Source organism: Rutilus rutilus (assembly GCF_951802725.1).
Source record: "Rutilus rutilus genome assembly, chromosome: 6".
Lineage (NCBI taxonomy): Eukaryota > Metazoa > Chordata > Actinopteri > Cypriniformes > Leuciscidae > Rutilus > Rutilus rutilus.
The window spans coordinates 16,749,215-16,770,853 of record NC_140214.1 but is presented as its reverse complement, the minus strand read 5'-3'; the positions used below and the strand labels follow the sequence as shown (position 1 = coordinate 16,770,853).

Here is a 21,639-nt window from a genome sequence, read left to right as displayed (position 1 = left end):
GGTTTCAGAAATAGAGACATTTTCCCATAGAATTCATGCAGTTCATGGCATCAGACTTTGAAGGGTTAGTTCACCCAAAAATGAAAATTCTGTCAGTAATTACTCACCCTCATGTTGTTCCAACCCCGTAAGACCTTCGTTCATCTTCGGAACACAAATTAAGATATTTTTGATGAAATCTGAGAGCTGGCTCACTCCTCCATAGACTTCTAGGTGACTGAAACTTGCTGGCTCAGAAAATGTATTAAAGAGATCGTTAATATAGTCCAAGTGACAGTGGCTCAATCTTAAGTATATCAAGCGATGAGAATATACAAAAATAACGACTTTATTCCACTATTCATTTCCTTCTATCTGGGCCTCGAGTTAGTTTACGTAGTGTTTTTGCGCAGCGCGTCTGTGTTACACGTCACCACATAGGCTCACTATTGGCCGACGCTGGTCATGTATGTGATGCGTGTGACGCACAGATTTAATCAAAAATATCTTAATTTGTGTTCCGAAGATGAACGAAGGTCTTACGGGGTTGGAACAACATGAGGGTGAGTAATTACTAGGGGTGGGGAAAAAAATCGATTCTTAGATGAATCGCGATTCGGGACGTGGACGATTCTGAATCGATTCACAAATGTCAAAAATCGATTTTCTAAAAAAAAAAAAAAAAAAAAAAAAAAAATTCTAATACCGTAACATTGAAGGAACGCAAAAGGCGGAACTCTGAAGCGGACGTGCAGTGCGCGGACAGTCTGTGGCGTGCACATAACAGAGACGCGCACTTAACAGACGCATGATGGCTGAGCGCCAAATCCGAACGGCACCAGAGAATGTCTTCGTTAAAAGCTAACGTATGGAACATTGGCAATTTCATTGTGATCTATTTAGTATTTTTTGTATGAGAGCTAATTTCTGTATTGTTTAGTTTTCACATATGCTGTGTAAACCGATCTGATCTGTATGCAATATGTGCAATGCCAGTCACAAAAAGTTACATTTTGACTGTAAGTTACTCTCTGCAGATGTTCATTCACTTTTTTTTGCTATTTTTGATTGTGGTATACAGCAAACATTTCAAGTCATAACTCTTTATTATTTAGTTGTGTATAAGTCAAGAGCGACTTTGTATGTTACTAATTATTCAGAATATGCATAAGTCCACAAGCATTATACGTTATGATAGCTTCTGGTACATAATTCTATATTTTTGAACGAAAACTGTTTGTGAATTTGCTACAGCAAAATGTTTTTTTTTGTCTGAAGGATTATATTGCTCATTGGAAATTACAAGAGGATGTTGGTTAGAAGTCTATTATTAAATGCTAGAGATTCAGAATATGCTGAAGTTTGTATTAATTTACTACAAGTATGCTGCTAGTACAGGCACACATTTATTTTCCTGTTGGTTCTCAGCAATGTTGGGACATATGCTGGCAAATGTAACCTTACAGTTGACTTGCCAAATCACTTCCATTTGTTTTATTAATACAATTAATATAGGAAGTATTGGAAGTAAGTTCGTTATGGGTCATCATAAATACTTTGCTTTAAAAGTACCAAGTAAAAATATTTTTTCAATGTTTTTGATAAAAGGCACTTCCCTGAGAATTGAACTTAATAAATGTGAAAAAGACACTTTAATGTCTCCGTTTGTCATTCTGTATTGCAAAGCAGATGAGAGTAGATCATGATCAGAAACCTGATTAGAAATCATTATGAATAAAATCGAATTGTTTTGAATCGAAAATCTTTTTGAATCGAAAATCGATTTTGAATCGAATCGTGGCCTCAAGAATCGGAATCGAATCGAATCGTGAGATGGTAAAAGATTCCCACCCCTAGTAATTACTGACAGAATTTTCATTTTTGGGTGAACTAACCCTTTAATTTGTTATTAATTTGATGAATACTTATTCAAATTATTAGCAGCAGTCAGTATGTATATGCCTGGTTTAAACTGTAAACACAAACATCTAAAGATTAATTAGGATTGATTCACAACCGTCCTACATAGTCAACAAGAAAACAGTGATATTATGAATTAGGGATGCACCGATATCACTTTTTCCAGAACGAGTCCGTCATACTGTCCTTTTTGGTACTCGCTGATACCGATACCGTAACCGATACCTGTATTTTCACTGCATTTGTAATTTTTAAATGTATTGGTAGAGCAACCAAAAGAATATAAATCATATTAGTTATTTAGCTAAGTTATTTTCATGCTTAATAAAGCCTGCTAAAATGCTTTGTATGAACTTCTGTTACTTTCACTGTTCATATTGCATTGTTAAAGTTGTCACTTTTTGAGGGTGAGCAAAAATGCACCGTTTTTGTGTCTGTTCCTTTAAATGCAAATGAGCTGCTTCTCTGAGCACAGAGGGCGGAGCTTCAGGAGCTTTTGTCCTTTTACCTCACACAGACATGCACTGAAACTTTTTGCCTTTTATGTTCAAACCGAAGTCAGAAAGATGGAGAGACTCGAGAAGAAGTGACAACATGTATACAACATTTCTGAAGGGTTAGTGGGTGAATTTATGTAGCTGATGTGTAGTTATCTTCTCGTCATTGATTAGCATATTCTGTCTTGATAATCTATAACTCGCGTTCCTGGGGGTGGGGTTTATGTAAATTTTAGGGTTGGTGATGTCACTAACCCAGGAGGAATATTGTGTAGTCCTTACCAGCCGTTTGTTGTAGTTTTTAAAAAGCAATTTCTTTAAAAGAAAATATCTCCATTTTCTTTGAACTTTGAGCGTTGTAACTTTGCAGATGTTGTTTTTGCTCAAACAGCAACATTACACACTAACTAAAGTTAGAAAAGTGAAATCATATTCAATCACCCCTTTAACAGTACAGCACATATTTAGAGCTGCTCCAGAAGGGCTCAGTGCTGAGGATTGGGTCAGTGGTACAAATGTTTATACACAAGTGAAATATCAATTATTTATTCAAATTTTGATACTACAACAAAAACTACAGTAATCAATAAAATGTGAAAAAAACACTGCATATTCTTTACTGTATAAATATAGATGGATCTTTTTATTTAGTCGAGCAGTGAGTCATTTATTTGTCCTTTGTTTGATTGAACATTAAACAATGTTTGAACATTAAAACACAGCAGCAGGTTTATTAGAACTGCTGCCCCTTTAAGACCGAATGCACATACCTAATTTGAATATTCGGTCTACATTCACTTGAGATATAACTGACTTTGTTTACCAGGATACTTGCCAAGTCAGACGTTTTTACATAATGTTGTGTGAATTCGTCCGAACGTCTGATACGTTGGTTTTCGGGGCGCGCGCTTTGGATGTGTGTGTTGGAACTTCTTGTATGTGACGCTTCTTGGCCTGCAAACATCCTGTAAGTAATAATGTAGGGAACCACTCGTTATACATAAATCAGGTAACAGTTCATGTTTTATTTACATTTACAATTTAGTTTTAATCCAAATAACACGTGCTGAGTGAACAATCAGCAATCAAGAGCATTCAACAGAAGTGCTCTCTCTCTCTCTCGTCAGTTAACGTTAATAATAAGCTACATGCCTCGGTTTAATTTCTTTGCCATTGACATCCGACTGAACTACAAACTTTCCACTGACGTCTGTGAAAAAGGGATGCGCTCGACCAGCTCGCCATTATCCATTACTCCCTGTTGTCAGTGTTTCTTTGTCTGGACACAAGTGTACAAACGCTGCCTGGTATCGGTTGTTGGTATCGGAGCATTTTTACGAGTACGAGTACATGAGCTCAGTATTGGGCCGATACCGATACTGGTATCGGTATCGGTGCATCCCTATTATGAATGTATTGCTCTTGTACTTTAATTGCTACCACTGCTTCACTGGGGGAAAGACATTTCAGGCTATAACAATGAAATAGTTTCTGACTTCCACACAGTTTCAACCATCAGGACTAATTGGTCATGCACAGTGGGCATGCTGTTTTCTGCAGGACTATAAATTATTAAATAAAAGAAGCATAGTCTTTTAGAAGTGTTGAACTTCAGGGAAGAGCCTCTGTGTCACATACAAGGCCTTTCCCCATAAAATTACTCATGTAGAGACACATTTTCAATTTGTTTGATTATTATAGTTATGACAAAAGGGATCAGTTTTATTATATTTTATTCAGAAGGTGTTCACAGGACATAGTAACACTTTATAAGTATACAGCAATAAAGTACTTACTAATCGTTTGCACACTATTAGTTTATAGTTAATTCATAGTTAATATATTGTAGTCTCTACATTGGTAATCTATTAATTGGCTATATATAAATAGTGAGTTCCTCATTTATTGTCACTATACAGAGCTCTAGTCGGATTTCGCATGAGAGAATACTCACCCTCAAAGTTGTCGATGTAGCTCGAAATATATAATTTAAAGCCCTTCTCTTTCTTACTCTTAGGTGTGACAGCTAACTGCCTCACAATATTGTTAACATCATTCACGTTAACCGCTGGAAGTTCTTGTAAACAGCAAGTGTAGTGTACCATTATCTCCACCGAATACTTTAGTATTAATAGTACCAAAAACAGCTTCCGTTGCCGCACCAGATGTAACTGGGCGGGCTGAGACAAAACGCGGAAGCTATCGTGCATAGCCTATTGCATTAGTATTACGTTTTTTTAAGATACAAAATCACGATCGCGAACGGACCATGGGGACCACACCCCAAGGCCCGCTTCCGCTACCTTGCCCTGGGCCCCACCCCATGCTTGGGACGGCCCTGAGCACACTGATCCGACAAAACCCAACAAAGTGTCTGCCGTCCCTCTGTGCAGTGTGAATGGGCCTCTATGTGTTGATTTGGTGCTCAAGAAACAGTTGTGCAGCATAATATTTTTGTTGAAATATATATTTAAAAATATATATATAATATCATATATCAATATATGGAGATTGTGATTGATTGTTAACTGCAGGGGACAGTCACAGATATAGTGATGCTGCGTATATAAATCTAAGAGACCAAGTTGTCTGCTCAATGTATCATGACATACTGTGTATATATATATACAGTATATATATTTCTTTTTCACCCTCAATTCACTAATTCACTAAATTCATCTTGTCAAAAATGTTTAATATTTTGAACCCTAGTCAAAACACTGGACATGAGAATTGGACTCAATTTCACACTTTTCAATACCACATGCTTGTCTCTCCATTTATAATGATTTGGTCCCTACAGATATGCAGCTCTTTCTCTCTATTTGTGTTTTGCTTTTAATGTGATTCCGTTTTTTATTTCAGCCTATAAAAATAGCTGCACTCACTGGGTAATTAATTTGTAGCATTTTATATATAATAATGCATTCACATTAAATGTTAATCTTCTTTGTTCTGGAAAAGCTGATGTTTTAAATGCGTCTCATGGTCTTTTAACACACTTCTCCGTGGGGGGCTGTGGTGCGAAGTGCATGTCAGCTTTTGCACTGTTAGAGTGTTCCAATGTTCTTTGTTTTTTAATTGCCCACTTACATAATTGTTTCATTAGCTCTTGCTGAAAATAGTTGCCTGAGAAGTCGAAGACAAGATGTGTGTGGGCACCTCTGCTGAGCAGGGCCAGTAAATATTAGGTTAATTGAGTTGGTTACAGTAGCACTTAGGGCTCAGTGCTGCCATTCCGTATTATTTGCATATATTAGGAGCACCACTGCAGTTTCGTGAAGAGGGAGTCCCTCTAGGTAAAGCAGTAAGAATTGACTTGTCATTGCTCTGTGGTTGGGAGAACAGATTTTGGAATAGCACACCACCATACTTCTCACCTCTTTGCTGTATGCAGTACAATATGTATTGTGCACAGCAGGCACATTTTCTGTACATTTGTCCCACATTGCAGTGTGCTTGACTTAATCTTCCATTTTACTACTTGAAATGACTGACACATGTTCAGACATTTTTACACAAGAATGTATTAAAAACATAAAACAGCTGCAAGGATACACTTGTCATGGTCGCTGGTTGCAGCACAAAGGAAAGTCGGCATGGTCTAGATTGCAGCAGCTACTTTTATTAAACTTGAATCTTGACGAAGCACTGAAGAGACTCTGGAACAAAACAACCAACATGGTATGGTCGAGGATAGATTGTGAACTGAAAAAAAAAAACACAGAGCTTAAATACAAGAGCAAACAAAGGCACCAGTGAGATAATTAACAAGCTAATTAAATAAACAGGTGACAGTAATACAACATTCAGAAATACTGAGAGTTGTTCAAGTGAGCGGGTACACAGGCAAACATGAAACTGAATAAAATGAAAACTAATCTAGAAACACACAAATGAACAGAACAGATAAATAACAGACACAAATGTGACAACACTACTGTGCAAAAGTTTGGGTCGGTAAGATTTTTTATGTTTTTGAAAGAAATCTTTTATGTCTACTAGCAAGGCTGCATTTATTTGATCAAAAATACTGTAAAAACAATGTTGTGAAACAATATTAGAATTTAAAATAACTTTACATTTAAAGACATTTTAAAATGTAACTTAAGCAGCCATTACTCCAGTCTTCAATGTCACATGATCCTTCAGAAATCATTATAATATGCTGAGTTGGTGCTCAAGAAACATTTCTCATTATTATCATGGTAATATTTTTGTGGAAACTGTGATAAAAAATAATAATAATTCAGGATTCTTGAATGGAAAGTTCAAAATAACAACATTATTTGAAATATAAATCTTTTGGATTTCAGTAACCTCTCCCCTTTATACTGCAAACAATGCAGTTAATAAAAAAAACAAAAAAAAAAAACACAAAAATACTAGGCAAGAAAATCTTTTAATTTTGCACAGCAACCAAAAGATGATCACAACTTCTGTTTCATGCTGACTTTAAGTAAGTGGTGGTATCACAAGAAAGCGGTTGGAATCATTTCAGTGAAAATCTTTTGAGGTGTATTCAATTACGTGTGAAGATGGTTGTGACAGTAATGGCGCTGCATTCTATATGTGCACTTCTGATGAGGAGCTGACCCCGAAGGCATACATAGTCTTATAATTAAACAAGCCGTCAGCTAGATTCAGATGGTGGATGAACCGGAAGACTTTTCCGGAAGTGCTTTTTCGAAGTGCCATAGAAATCTTGGTTAATGAGGTAGTTGATGACTAACTATGCTCATCAGGAACTTCTTTTAACTTTTTGGAGAGAACCCATTGTTTGCAGTAAACAACAGTAGGTGGGCTAATATTTCATGTTATAATGCCCCCTGCATGAGCTCTTCTGCAATTAGCAATGCGGTACTTTCTGAACTCTACAAACTCTCCTACTGTGCTGAGATGTGGGTTACAATGGATCGCACTAATGCTTGGCCACCCAGCGCCCCAGACACAAATTAACGTGAAGGCCAGATTGTAGAGTATTTAGTGGATGCTGAATTGAAGCATCACTGGTCAGTGATATTTCTGTGGAAAGTTTTGACTAATTGTAAACCGTATTCAAGTGACTGTGATGTGCTTTATTAACACCAGAACATGGTTTATTATTTTTCTTGTGCTGATTACTTCACCTGCCAAATATTTCCTGAGTAAAATGTTCTGTGCAGTATTAAATCTAAAGCAATTTCTTTAGATTTATTTCCGATCTTGATTATGTATGTGCAGAGGCAAACACCACCTCTATTGTGCATACTATCCATTTACTGTAAACTATAAAGACAATATCCAGTGAATGAGTTTGAGGATGATGGATATGAACTAGAGCGAGCTCATGTGCGTTCTTTTGAATTATGAAGTTGTGAATAATCAAGTATGATTAATCAAGTCGTGATTAATGAAGTTCCTCCAATATGTTAGACTGTGTTGTCGTTTAGAGTTGGGAAAATGCAGGTTCTGATTGCCTGGGGAACTAAAGCAGGTACTTTGATTATTTATCACAAAGAGTAAAACTTAATGGTTTTTATTCCATAAAAATTTGATTAATGGGAAAAAAGTGGCATTTGTTTGAGCTATCACTTACTCTAATGGTTAAAGCTGCTTACAGCAGAGGTTTGTTGCTTAACTGTCAAACAACATTATTATATTTTAGTGTAAGGGGATGCATATAATGTTTATGGGTATTTTCATCTCTGTATGTGTTTCTGTGCAATTTGAAGCAGCCGGAATGGCTTTGTGTGTTCCATTTGGATTATACCATGAAAATAACCTACATATGACTGTCATGTAGGCTTAAGCAAGAGCACAGAGGGATAGAGCTCTGTTTTTTCCTCATCTGTTTGACGTATGGCTCATGCAAACACAGATTTGCTGTTGGATATCTATTCATACTATTGTCTGTTTGCCTGTCTGTGTGTGTTGGGGAGAATCATGGACATCCGTTTGTCAAGGGGACTGGTTTCTAAATGTCAAGCTAATATTTTCCACTCAGCATGCTGTCAGTAACAATACCAGTGGAACATGATTGGTCAGCACATGGCAATTGTTAGTTATAAGACAATTACAATTAGCATAAGCAAATTAATCTGCGATATTACTTGTAAAAAATAAAATTAGCTTTTTGCCACAACTGCCTGTGACATGTAGTATTTTAAACAATACTTTTACATAATAGCTTTCAACTTCAATGAGGCAACTCAGTGTTCCTTCATTAGTAGCTAGTGATGTTCCCTTTCGAGGGAACTCGAACTGCGTCGAATGACACTTTGGGGGAACGCCCCTCAGTGTAGCACCTCTGAAGTATGAATGAAACTAAACCAATCCTGATTGGTGTTGCGTCATGACGTAATGTGTGACGGCATATGCGGAAGCTACAAAAGGACGCCAGCACACAACAGACATAGCTTTCTGTTCTTCAGCAAAGCGCTCTCTGTCTGAACTTGTATGTCTTATTTGGTGTTGTTTGTCTCAAAGTCACAAGCATATATATATTATGGCGAGCAGCAGTTACACGAGATGTGTGCATCCCTGCCCACGTTACATTACGGGTGGGGACACACACCGTGTGTGTACACTGTTTGGGAGCACAGTACGCGCGGGCAGCTCTCGAGGGGGCTGCTTGCGAGGATTGTGAGAGATGTGAGAGATCCGTGTGCTGCGCCTCCCGCCTGGCCGTTTTCAATGAGGATGGCCAGGCTCGCGAGCCCCGTGGTGCAACGCTCTTCATGGGGCTCGCAGGTGGATCTGGCGGGTGATCCCAAGACTGCCGAGGCACGCTCTCGTGATTCATCCGCCAGTTCCGATGCTCTTCCGCACGAGTGGAGAGCCCGATGCTTGAGCTGTCTGCTTCCGAGGAAGTAGACGTGCTCAGCATCGAAGGCGGGGATTTTGGGGATGACTCGCCACTCCGTTAATATCGTCGGCCTTCAGGCAATATCTCCCTCGCCGCTCCAAACCTAAGAAGCTCCTCCGCCTACAGACAGGCGCAAAAGGAGAGCGTCGCTTCTAGAGCCCCCCCTCAAACAGCATGGGGGCATAGACGACGCTCTCAGTCGAAGCCAGCCTAGGTCCTCTGCGGGCGGCCCCACCCGTGGGGGAGCGATCGAGGTCGCCTCCTCCGCGGAGCCCGCAGGAAATCGATGTCGACTTCCCGCCGTCAAGTGCGTTTCGGGACGCATCGGTTTCCAGCGAACGCGCCCTGCACTGTCCGCCCCACAGGCTTACGGCCAGGCAGCATTCGCGTCCGCACATCGAGAATCGTTTTCGGTCGAACCCTGCCGGAGACCCGCTTCAGGGAGCCAAGAACGAATTCCGATTAATACCCGAAGCCAGCCTCGAGATTTCTCTTTGGGCTCTGCGCACCATTCAAAAGGGGTACAGACTACAGTTCGGTAGTGGATGGAATGTATCGACGACTGGCTGATTCTGGCCCAGTCACAAGAGCTGGCAGTTCGGCATCGAGATGTCGCCCTTGCCCACATCCAGAGTGTGGGGTTGAGATTCAACCCGAAAAAGAGCGTGTTGGCACCAGCCCAGAGAACCACGTTCCTGGGAGTGGTGTGGGATTCAGTCACGATGCGGGCACAATTGTCTCCTGCACGGATCGAATCCATCCTGGCCACGGTGACCAGGATAAAGCTAGGCCAGGCCATCACTGAAAAACATTTTCAGAGAGTGTTAGGGCTCATGGCAGCAGCATCCAACATCATTCCATTCGGTCTCCTGCACATGAGGCCCTTGCAGTGGTGGTTGAAAACCAAGGGGTTCTCCCCGAGGGGAAACCCATTTCGCATGATCAGGGTTACGCGCAGATGCCTTCGTTCCCTATCTATGTGGAAGAAAGCTTAGTTTCTGTCCCAAGGTCCCGTGCTGGGAGCGTCATGTCGCCGGAAAGCCGCTTCGACAGACGCCTCCCTCACGGGCTGGGGCGCGGTCATGGACGGCCGCTTTAGAAGATGTCTATGGCAAGACCATCATTCCTCCTGCCGGACCTCAAGGGTCATCACGTCCTTGTGAGGACGGACAATATGTCGGTGGTGGCCTATATAAACCATCAAGGGGGTCTGAGGTATCGCCCTCTATGCAGACTGGCGCATCAGATCCTCCTGTGGTCCCAGGGGAAATTGTTGTCTCTCAAAGTAACATACATCCCAGGGAATCAGAATCAGGGAGCAGACATCCTGTCGAGGCAGGGGCTGAGGCCCGGGGAATGGAGACTCCATCCTAAGGTGGTGGAGCTAATATGTCAGAGGTTCGGCCGAGTGGAAGTGGATCTATTCGCGTCTCGAGAGACGACTCACTTTCCACTGTGGTTCTCCCTCACACATCCAGCCCCGCTGGGGTTGGATGCCATGGTACAGACGTGGCCGAGGCTGCGTCTGTATGCATTTCCCCCGATCGCTCTGCTCCCAGGAGTTCTAGAGAGGGTTCATCGCAACGGGATCAGTCTATTATTGGTAGCCCCATTGTGGCCGGCCCGAGTATGGTTCTCAATATTACTCCTGGACGGCCCTCCATGGGAGCTTCCCATCAGGAGGGACCTGCTGACACAGGCAGAGGGCTCAATATTTCACCCTCGGCCCGAACTATGGAAACTGTGGGTCTGGCCCCTGAGGGGGCACAGTACCGAGAGGCTGGCCTGTCAGCAGGAGTAGTGGAGACCATACTCAGCTCTAGAGCTCCCTCCACGAGGAAATTGTACGGCCTATAATGGAATGTTTTCACCGTATGGTGCAGAGAGCATGAGGTGGACCCAGTTAACTGCCCAGTGGCTTCAGTGCTGGAGTTCCTCCAAGATCGCTTCTCGGCTGGTCTTACCCCGTCCACTCTCAAGGTGTACGTGGCTGCCATTTCGGCTTTCCACGCTCCTCTGAGTGATGGGCCTCTGGGGAGACAGCAGTTGGTCGTAAGTTTCCTCCGTGGGGCTTGGAGGATGAGACCTGTGGCTCGTACCAGGGTTGGCGGTGGTTCTGGCGGTGGTTCTCGAAGGGTTGGTTGAGGCCCCCTTCGAACCGCTGGAGTCGGCTGAGGCCAATAACCTTTCCCTAAAGGTGGCTTTCTTGTTGGCCATTACTTCTTTGAGGAGGGTAGGAGATCTCCAGGCGCTCTCTATATCTAACGGGTGCCTGGAGTTTGCTCCAGGCAACATCAAAGCCATCCTACATCCTAGGCCGGGCTATTTGCCCAAGGTGCCATTTAATGTGGCACGGCCTACGGTTCTGCAGACTTTTCATCCTCCACCTCACGTGACGGCGGATGAGGAGAGACTTCACCTGCTCTGCCCTGTCAGAGCTCTCAAAATATATATCCAGAGGTCCTCCTCATGGCGGAAGTCAGACCAGTTGTTAGTGTGTTTCGGGTCGCCCAAAAAGGGGCTTCCCGCTTCCAAACAGACCATTAGCAACTGGATTGTCCAAGCTATATCTATGGCCTACCAGGTGCGCAATTTGCCTTCACCTCTGGCCGTGAGGGCTCATTCTACCAGAGGCATGGCGTCCTCTAGAGCCCTCCTCTCAGGGCCCCGATCCAGGAAGTCTGCGATGCAGCAGGATGGGCCACCCCTCACACTTTTATTAGATTTTACAGCCTGGACATTCCATCGACACCTGGCACCCTTGTGCTCTCGTCCTAAGTGTGCCTGTGTGCAGCTTCACACTAGGACAGGCAGGGCTCGTTGTGGCATAGCGGGTACTCGTTCCCCCAAAGTGTCATTCGACGCAGTTCGAGTTCTCTCGAAAGGGAACGTCTCGGGTTACGACTGTAACCCTTGTTCCCTGAGAAAGGGAATGAGAACTGCGTCCCTTCGCCACGCCTCCCCCTGCCTGGGATGCTTGCTTCATCACATAAGGCTATCTCTGTTGTGTGCCGGCGTCCTTTTGTAGCTTCCGCATATGCCGTCACACATTACGTCATGACGCAACACCAATCAGGATTGGTTTAGTTTCATTCATACTTCAGAGGCGCTACACTGAGGGGCGTTCCCCCAAAGTGTCATTCGACGCAGTTCTCGTTCCTTTTCTCAGGGAACAAGGGTTACAGAGACGTTTTAGAATTAGGTACCGAAGCTCAGGCTCATTTGTTAAACTGTCAACTTTGAATCGGTGGCAGTAGGAAGTAGTTCCACACACAATAGTTTTTTTTTTTTAATAGGGTTGTTGTTTCTTATTTATTTACACACTTGTGCCATCAAACTGTTGTATAAACGCAATATCACACTCGTAGTCATGCGATATGTCTCTGTATCAGCATGCATGGCTGTGATTACCTACAACCGAATCAAAGACGTGCTCTTGTGCTGATATAGAGCCATATCACACTCCTATATAATGTATAATAGCATATAATGCCCATTTGTAATAATAATTAAACAACAATGTACAGCTCGGAACAGCAACAAAACTTAAAGCTGCAGTCAGTAGTTTTTCCTCTTTGTCACCATCTCTGTTTGAAATCTGTAATTCCAGTTATTCGCGGAATTATCAACTTTATGTGAGTTGTGCCTCGGCACGGCACAGCGCGGATGAATCCAATGTTTTGAGAATGTGCGGCTGTCAGTCACCGCGCCGGTGTGGATACTGTCATTCGTAATCACAGATTCTACTTTTTGGAAGTATGACCAACAGAATTTTCACTGGAAAATGTAATCTGAACAAGTAAGTAACATCCACTTTTGTTCTGACCAACTAAGGGAAAAAAAGCGTTGCAGTAAATCACGCTGATTAAATCTAATGATCGCTTATGTCTTACCTGTCCAGCAGAAAAAAAGCTGTCTCTGCATCCATTTTGAACCCCTTCAAAACACGGAGTTCACGCCACCTTTCAGAAGCCCTTCCGGTATTTATCCTTGTTTTCACATGGGCCCGGTTGCAGTCTCTTTTTTTTTCTGTAGTCACTCCGAAGTCTGAAGTCTTTTGCATTTTACAACGGGTGAATCTCCAGTTGTCACTGGTGATTGTCGTTTGAACCTTTCTGGATCCGCCATAAAATTGATAAGTTTAATTATATCAAATGCTGTGAGAAAAGGCTATAAATCTCCATCTCAACATCCTCACATGCAATATAGCCTACTACCCGAGACACCTTCTTTATGTGTACAGATGTGATGTAATGACGCAAAGACATGCTTGAATTTCCCGCGGAAATCCACCAGTACCACTGGAATTAAAAACATTATTACAAGCTTACTGTTTTGAATTGAACTAAGGCAAGCAGATAGTTTTGACACTGGCTTGCTCCCAAAAAATTGTTTCATAATTTTTAACCCAAAAAGTTACGGACTGCAGCTTTTAAGAAACAATGAATTAAAGAAATGTTGGAATAACAGGCTGTGAAGGAAGCGAAGGCAAGATTAGAGCTAATATCAAAGTGACAAGACATGCAGTGCTCTTCAGTCTGGCATGTCATGTAATTTCCCCATTCATTTCTAATTATCTGCTAATTTCAAGGCAGAACGTTGAGTATTTTTGGATTTGCAGAGAATCTTCATTTTGAACCAAAGAACAGAAAGTCTCAGGATTATTTTCATGTGCTTTAGCAAACTCTCACATGCTTTTATCTACTGTATACATATGCGTGTCAGATGCCTGCATCCTTTGAAACATGTTACTTATGTTGAATGTAAGATGACTGTCACTCACAAATTGTCTGTATTAATTTGAGGATGTTTCTCCCTCTTATGCTTTGTCTCGCCGTTTTTCATTTGATGCTAAAGTGATCAAAAACCAGAGAGGGAAAAAGAACAAAACATGTCATCCCCCTGTGACTTTCTATCACTAGACGCGTTTCCATTGGAGATTTGCGCAAATCTCTTCTTTTTTTTTTTTTTTTTTTTATTGTCAACAAAGAACTATTGCGAAATGACGGCGTTTCCATTAACCCGTTATGCTACTAAAACTTCACTTTTTCCTCTCGCGATAATTCATTCCAAAAATCATAGCAACGGACGTTGGTAGGTTTATGTATCTCAGCCACCGCACTGGCCATTATTATTAATCAAGGGAGACGTGTGTGTTATCCAATCATCAATGGCAAGGAAAGACCCTTAGCCTATACTTGAGCTGCACATATGAAGTGTTTCTGGGTGTTTCTCACTCATTTCTGCTTCAAGGTCTTGATTGTGGCATTTCTTTGAGGTTTAGAATCCAGTATTCCTGTAATTCTTCTGTCTTTTATGAATTTAATAAAGAACTCGTATTCTGTCCAAACATACCGCGTCATCTACGTCAGCTAACCTGTAAATGCGCAAAAACTGTTTCCATTGCAGTTTTGCTAAATATTTATTTTTCCAATTGCCTGAAAAACCACCTCATGCGAGCGTAAAAATGTGCTTGTCTCGGTCTGTTTCGGAGCGCGCGCTGCCTTGTGAACAGCATCTCTTGCGCAGATTTTTGTGCTTTTAATAGCTCTTTTCATTATTTAACGCGTCCCGCAATTTAGCAACAGTAGCTAGACTGCATTTTACAACAATCACCGATCGTGCTGATGCTGATTCTGTCGTTAAGTTTGAGTTTTAGGGAGAAATGACAAGAAGTTGCGCTAGACAGAATGCGGCTATAGTTTTTAATGGTTTTACCTCAATATATTATTTTTTATAATCTTTGGAAGCCGAAATAAAATCAGACTAATATCACAGACCTTAAGTGTAACCAGGCTACGTTTGAATGTTTAATTCTGTCCTCCGTCGTCACTCATTAAGCAGGGCTGTAGTAGTGTTGTGCGAGCTGTGGCACCGCGTGAGAGAAGAGTGTGAGTTCCCATGAGTGTGAGTTCCGTCAAAGGAGAACATAGCTTAGTTCGTGGAGAGGCAGCAGATGCGAGGACGTTAGGTGCACTGGTGCGACCTAGGAAAAATTTTAGTCGCACCCTTACAAAATTTGGTCGCACTCCAGAGCCCTGTTTATGAAGTTTACCTTTGAGCAGTTGTCTGTGGTATTGCTGTCACACCACAGAAATGGCAGAAGTGAATAAAATGCATGATTTTGTTTTAGAGGATAGGCTAGGCTATTCAATAATCATACAATTTATTCACAGTCATTTGCTGTAGGGATCTGCGATAACCTTAGAAGAGAAGTAAAGCACTTCAAGCTGTGTCTGTATTCTGTCACAGCTTACTGTTAGCCTCAAATTATTCTCAAAACAAATCGTATTACCATTTGTGCAAAATTACTGTCGATTTCTCTCTCTGTAGAGACATTGCCATTTCATCTCTCATGTGATGAGAGGTGGAATGGCAAAGAGAAACATTTTCGTGTCTGTGTTGTCTTAGCTCTTCCATTAGCAGGTCCTTGCTTGCTTTCATCCCGCCAGTTCCCTAAGCCCTGTTGGCTTGATTCAACACTATAAATAGAATCATGCGAAGACCCTCCGGCCTTTTTTTATTTTTATTTTTTTTAAATGAGTATTCCTTTTCAGAACCCTCTGTTCTCGTCTTCTCCCACATCAGCACCTGCTTTAACTCCATACTGGCCTCAGGTGTAGCTTAAGGGAGGCTGTCTGCCAGTGAGGGAGCTCTGGGTGCACGCAACTTAAGACCAAGCCCTGTAACCTTCACCTAATCGGCCATAATAGACCAGCCTTGGCGATATAATGCATCGTGTAGGGGAGGCTGGGGCTAGTCGTCGACAAGGTTTAAGAGTCAGGCATCTTAAATTCAATTACACACATGCTTTCTATAGCAGGGGTTTATGCTTCAAGGACAAGGGTCTAAATGTCTGCTAATGACCCTTTTTAGTTTTATTTTATTATTATATATTATGCATGCATGCATGCATGCATCAATATATAATACTTGAATTAATAATTTATAAATAATGGACATATATATGGTAAACATACTATGGTTATTTATATTTGTATTATTATATAACTATATATATTTTTTTATATATATATATTTATTTATATTTGTAATTATAGTAATATGCATAGATGTCACTTTCCCGTCGGAACCCGCCCCCCTCAGCCGGACTGAGTGGCAAAAGAGCCTGCTGCGTGACTGGATTTAATAGGGGAAACTGCGAAAACGCGAGTAAAACTAACAATTATCAGTTTAGACTAAAGGTTGGACTCTACATAGTGTTCCTTACAACTTACCAAAGATCCAGTGATCCATGGATATTGACATCGTCAATCGTGTTTCCTGACATTTATATGTGCTTGATTTCGACGCCGGGGAAATACATAAAGCAAATTTGCCTGTGAACGCTTTATATAAATACATAGCAGGTCTAAATCCATGTGATCACTTATATCAATGTTATATCGTCCAGCCTTAAAACTTGTATAGTTTTTTGTTAGTGTTTATTTAAAAATGTCCAATTATGCAGAATATACGATGGTAAATATTTAATTGATGAGTTGTCAATACAATATATAACAATACAATATATAGGATATGCTTTTTACCTCTAAATTCAGCAAATTGACTCAAAATGATAAATGCAAATCCACCTTTTGCTGCCTGGAGTCCAGTTGTTTCTATGAATTGCAGCGATCCATTTGCCTCTTTTCTGTAGCTTTTCAGCAGTTTGTAAAAATATACCTCAGATTTCTTGTCAAATCTAGTCTTTTTGCCACTTTTTGGGTGTAACCGCAGTCACTCTGTCTGACGTCATGCGCATACCCTCTATTTAATTGTTGATCCATATTTTTTTCTTTTCTAGGCAATATCGTTGAAAATAATCAATGTAGCATTTTTGTAGCATCAATTTCAAATAGATCTTAGGTAGTCTTAGGTGGGCATGACTGAGTAGAACTGCAGAAAATCAAATGAGCATGCTAATTCCTAAAAAACTGGACATGTGTGCAATTAACCACTTATATGAGCATGGTGTTATTGATCGCATTAATGCATATGCTTTTCAGTTAAGTATCTGTGATCGACACTGGCATGCCCACGCTTCAGCCTGACTGCCCTGAAAATGTCTTCTGAAACCCACCCGCTGTGTTGCAAATAGAGAGTCTGTGCAGAGGGACTTGCTATGTTTGCCTCCTGCTGGTTCGGTGGAGGCAGAGGCCTCTTTGTCATGCAGGTGGTTTTATATATATATATGTATTATCCTGAAAAACTTTGCTGCTTCAGCAGAGCTCCGAGTTTAAAGCGGTGTCCCCAGATTAGCCTCTTGGTGTACATGATCAATGGAAAGAAGCTTCACGTACTTGACTGAATATGCAGCAGACGCTCCACCGGCATCCCACCGAGGAAGAGACTAGTGATAGGTCTATTGTGGCTCACCCTGAATATTTGTGATAAGACTCAGTAACAGCGCTCTGTGGTGTAGTGCAATAGCAGGGTTTTGCCTGTCTGATGAGTCTTATTGAATTGCAATTGTCACATTACCTACAACTTTCTACAAGTGCACAAATCCAGTGTTTAAAATATGTAACGGTTTAGCTTTTTTATTCCACGTGACATATTGCATAATTGGACTATAGGCACTTTTGACCCTGTGGACCTTTAGAAAATATAGTATTAAGAGTATGAAATGTGTTTTAAGAGAGTTTGTCTTCTAACATACATACATACATACAGACAATCATCTTTATGTTTTGTGTTTAGCATAAATCTTTAATGGAAATGTTTAATCTCACTGTAATGGAAATTATTGAAATAAAATTGTTGACTTGTTTGTCTTGCTATGGCTAGTTCCACTGCTACCATTTTATGTATCCTAAAAATACAATTTTCATAATTTGACAAAATTACAGCGTGATTGGAAATGGCGCAAAGTATTTACCTTGATTTTACTTTTCTTCACACATTATGTCGTATTTCTTGTCATTGTTTCTATATTTTTGATGAACTAGATGTTTGATGAACACATATCTTATGTGTGAGAGAGAGTGAGAGAGAGAGAGAGAGAGAGAGACCCAGAGGGTTAATAAAAATAAATCTTTTCCCCCCTTTTCCAGGAAAAATGCATATGTGTAAAACATTAATTACGTGTCAATGAGGACATCAGAATGTGACATGATTGGTGACTTTTAACTGTAAATAATGATTTAACATGGAATGTTTTGAAGGAATATATTTTCTGTCCGTTGTGCTCAGTCCTTAGGCTAATTATCCACCATCAAATATTAAACATGGGTATGAATCCTTAACAAATTACCATTTGCTAGCCATTGTGCTTCGAAGTGTTGGATAGGCTTACAAAATAAAACTGACTTTGACTGATTGCATAGTCCTGAATTCTTATTCAGGGAGAAAATTGGCACCATTAAAGGAAACATACCTTGGAACAGGTTGGTGAAGGCAAACTTTGATCTGCTGTGTGTGTCATGTTCACCCATCACAATTCTTGTTTTCTCTAATGCTGTGAATAACTGAAGACATCTGCGAATTCAACAATATACAAGCATGGATTATCATTTTGAATTGTTGGGATTTTTTAAACAAATTTTTATTTAAATTTTTTTTTTCTTTTTTTTTTTGTATAGTATAAATCAGGTAAATCCATTTCTGAAGAATTGTAATAATTTACAATCACCATGTTGAAGAGTTCCTTGAGTAAAAGAAAAAGGCTGCCGTAAAGTCATATGTACATATGCTCACATATATGCGTATATACATTCCCCTTTCACATATTTATCTCTCTTCTCTCTGGTTTGATATATGCATTGTCCATTTTCCTCAGTGTCGTTCCAAAGACTCTCTCTTGTAATTTCAATTTGAATGTCAGTATTTCCATATTGTACATTTCTGTAACAATTTGTTCCCTCTGAATTCTCATTGGGGGACGTTGTTGGAGCTATAGGCAAGTAATCGCTTTTTTTTTTTTTTTTTCTTGCTACTACTAGCAATATCCTCAGTAAATATTTACTTCTATTATTAACTGAATCTGGTATATTGCCAAGCTATAGTATGCATGTAACCTGTTTCCCCAATCCCCCAAGATTTATTCTATAATTGAATGTGTTTCTGACCAAAGAGTTGTGATAATTGTACCATATTGGATGCCGTTTTTCTTTTGCACAAGCACAGCCTAGTCTCAGACAATGATAATTGCTTATAATAACTGCTTACTAGCATTTAATAAATGAGCATAGCACTAATGATTCAAATTAAAGTTCATTTTAAAATTGTTCAGAGAGAGAGTAACTCTTTAAATGAAAATGTGAATCCCACATAATGGCAGGCCGCCACTCTGCTTTTTGAGACGTTAGCCTTTGTTCTATTCGCATTATGAGCATTTATATAATGCCAAACACCCTGGCCAACTCTAGAAAGGTTCTTCCTCAGAGGCAGCCTTTGTAAATGGCTGTATCTAGCCAAAGGCCAGATTGTATGTTTGAGTCTGTGGCTCTCTGTAAGCACAGACACAGTGAAAGAGAGGGGAGGGCAGGTTCTAACACTGCATCAGGATGTGAGATGAATAGTACTAGCTTTTTACCCCAGCCTGCTCTTTCTTGTGTGTGCTCTCTCTCTCTCTCTCTCTCTCTCTCTCTCTCTCTCTCTCTCTCTCTCTCTCTCTCTCTCTCTCTCTCTCTCTCTCTCTCTTTCCATCTCTCCCTTTGGTTTGTGCTTTCCTGCATTTAAACAGGCATTTCGGTGTAACGATTGCCCAATATATGCATTTAAAAGAGAAAACGGTACTATCAAAAGTCAGCCTTCAAATCCCACGGTTTCTATAAAAAAAACAATAGTTCGTACTATTTTTTTTACACCAAATTTTACACGTTTTGGACGGCATAATTTTTTTTTTTGTTAACTCATGGGTGGCCTTACTAAAAGGCATGCACAACAAAACTAAGCAGAACAAACAACAAAAAGAGAAAAGAGGGCAGCCCAGGATAGATGGGTAATTGGGCATCATTATTTGTATCTTAAAGGGTTAGGTCACCCAAAAAATTAAAGGTCTGCCATCATTTACTCACCCCCTGTCATTATAAACCTGTATGTTTTGTAATTTGTTATCGTGGTCTATGGGGCATTTTTTAGCCTGTGAGCAGTGACCCTTACAAACACCTGTTTTCATGTTAGAGCTCATAGCAGATTTATTAATCTGTGTATTTTTTTTATTTTATTTTTTACAAATTTGTCTTGGCACTGCTCTGGTTGAACTGACAGCCTCCTCAAGAAAATAAAACTCTGGTATAACTCAGGGTGTGAAATACAAAGTATTCAAGTTATTTTACAGAATGTGTGACCTGTCTGGATAATAATACAATTCAAAGTCAGATTTCTAACAGCTAATTAAACACAGTTAATTTTAACTATTGGGTTCTTGATTTTGTATTATTCATGCACATTTTGACAAAAATAAATATTTTCAGCAAAAATAAAAAAGTTATAATTTAATGTCAAATTAAACAGATTTTAGATCAAAAGTGTATCCTGCTGAATGTAGAAATGAGGCCAATTTTATGCATGTTTCTTAATATTTGAACACATTTATGTCCTAGGGGTTAAATTCCATTCAAAAGATTGCAGCTTTTTTTTATTTCTTTTTTTTTATTTATATGAAGGTCACACTGTCTTGAAAACCTTTTGGAACTTGGAAAACTTTTCAGTTATTTTTGCTTCTTGTCAAACTGCCTTTTATGCCTGTGTGTGTGTGTGTGTGTATATATATATATATATATATATATATTTTTTTTTTTACCTTTGTACAAAGATCCATACATTCAATCTTAAACTATGTTTGTATTATCTGTCTGTCTGTCTGTCTGTCTGTCGTCAAATTATGCAAAAAGTTAAAATATTATTTAACTGTATGTATTTGGGATCCTTAGCTTGTATTTGGGGTGGCTTAGCAAAACAAAGGAATTGTGTTCATCTCAGAATGCTATTAAACCAAATACATAATTTATATATACATAATATATATACATAAACAAACACAATGGCAAAAAAAAGCCCAGAAACACATTGTTAGTAGACAAAGAAACAAAGAAACTATAGTGTGCAAAGGTGTGTTTTAAAAGAGTTTATTTTCTAAAAGTCCGCAGGGGCAAAATTGCTCATGAAGAAACACCCTTATTGGAAAGAAGCAAACAGCAGTAATATATCCCTGTAACATGCCTTTGTTTGTGTTGTATCATGCATGTTGTTTAATTAATAAAGGTACCTTCCCACACCGGACCCCTGGGACTGTGTATGATGTCTAGTGATGAAGTGCAGAGTCATTCTGGCTTATGCCTGTGCATATACAACTCATAAAGTGGGTCAGGGGTTCTCCTCTGTTTTGCAGTCCGCAGCACCATTTTGAAAGGAGATAACTGCCTCCCCATTGTCTAAAATATTACTAAT

The 21,639-nt window shown here is 40.1% G+C and overlaps 1 protein-coding gene across 5 annotated transcripts in view; it reads left to right on the top strand.

Annotated features, from left to right (window-relative positions):
• Positions 1–21,639, top strand: part of astn1 (astrotactin 1) — a 242,840-nt gene that overhangs the window by 24,077 nt on the left and 197,124 nt on the right. The window lies entirely within an intron of this gene.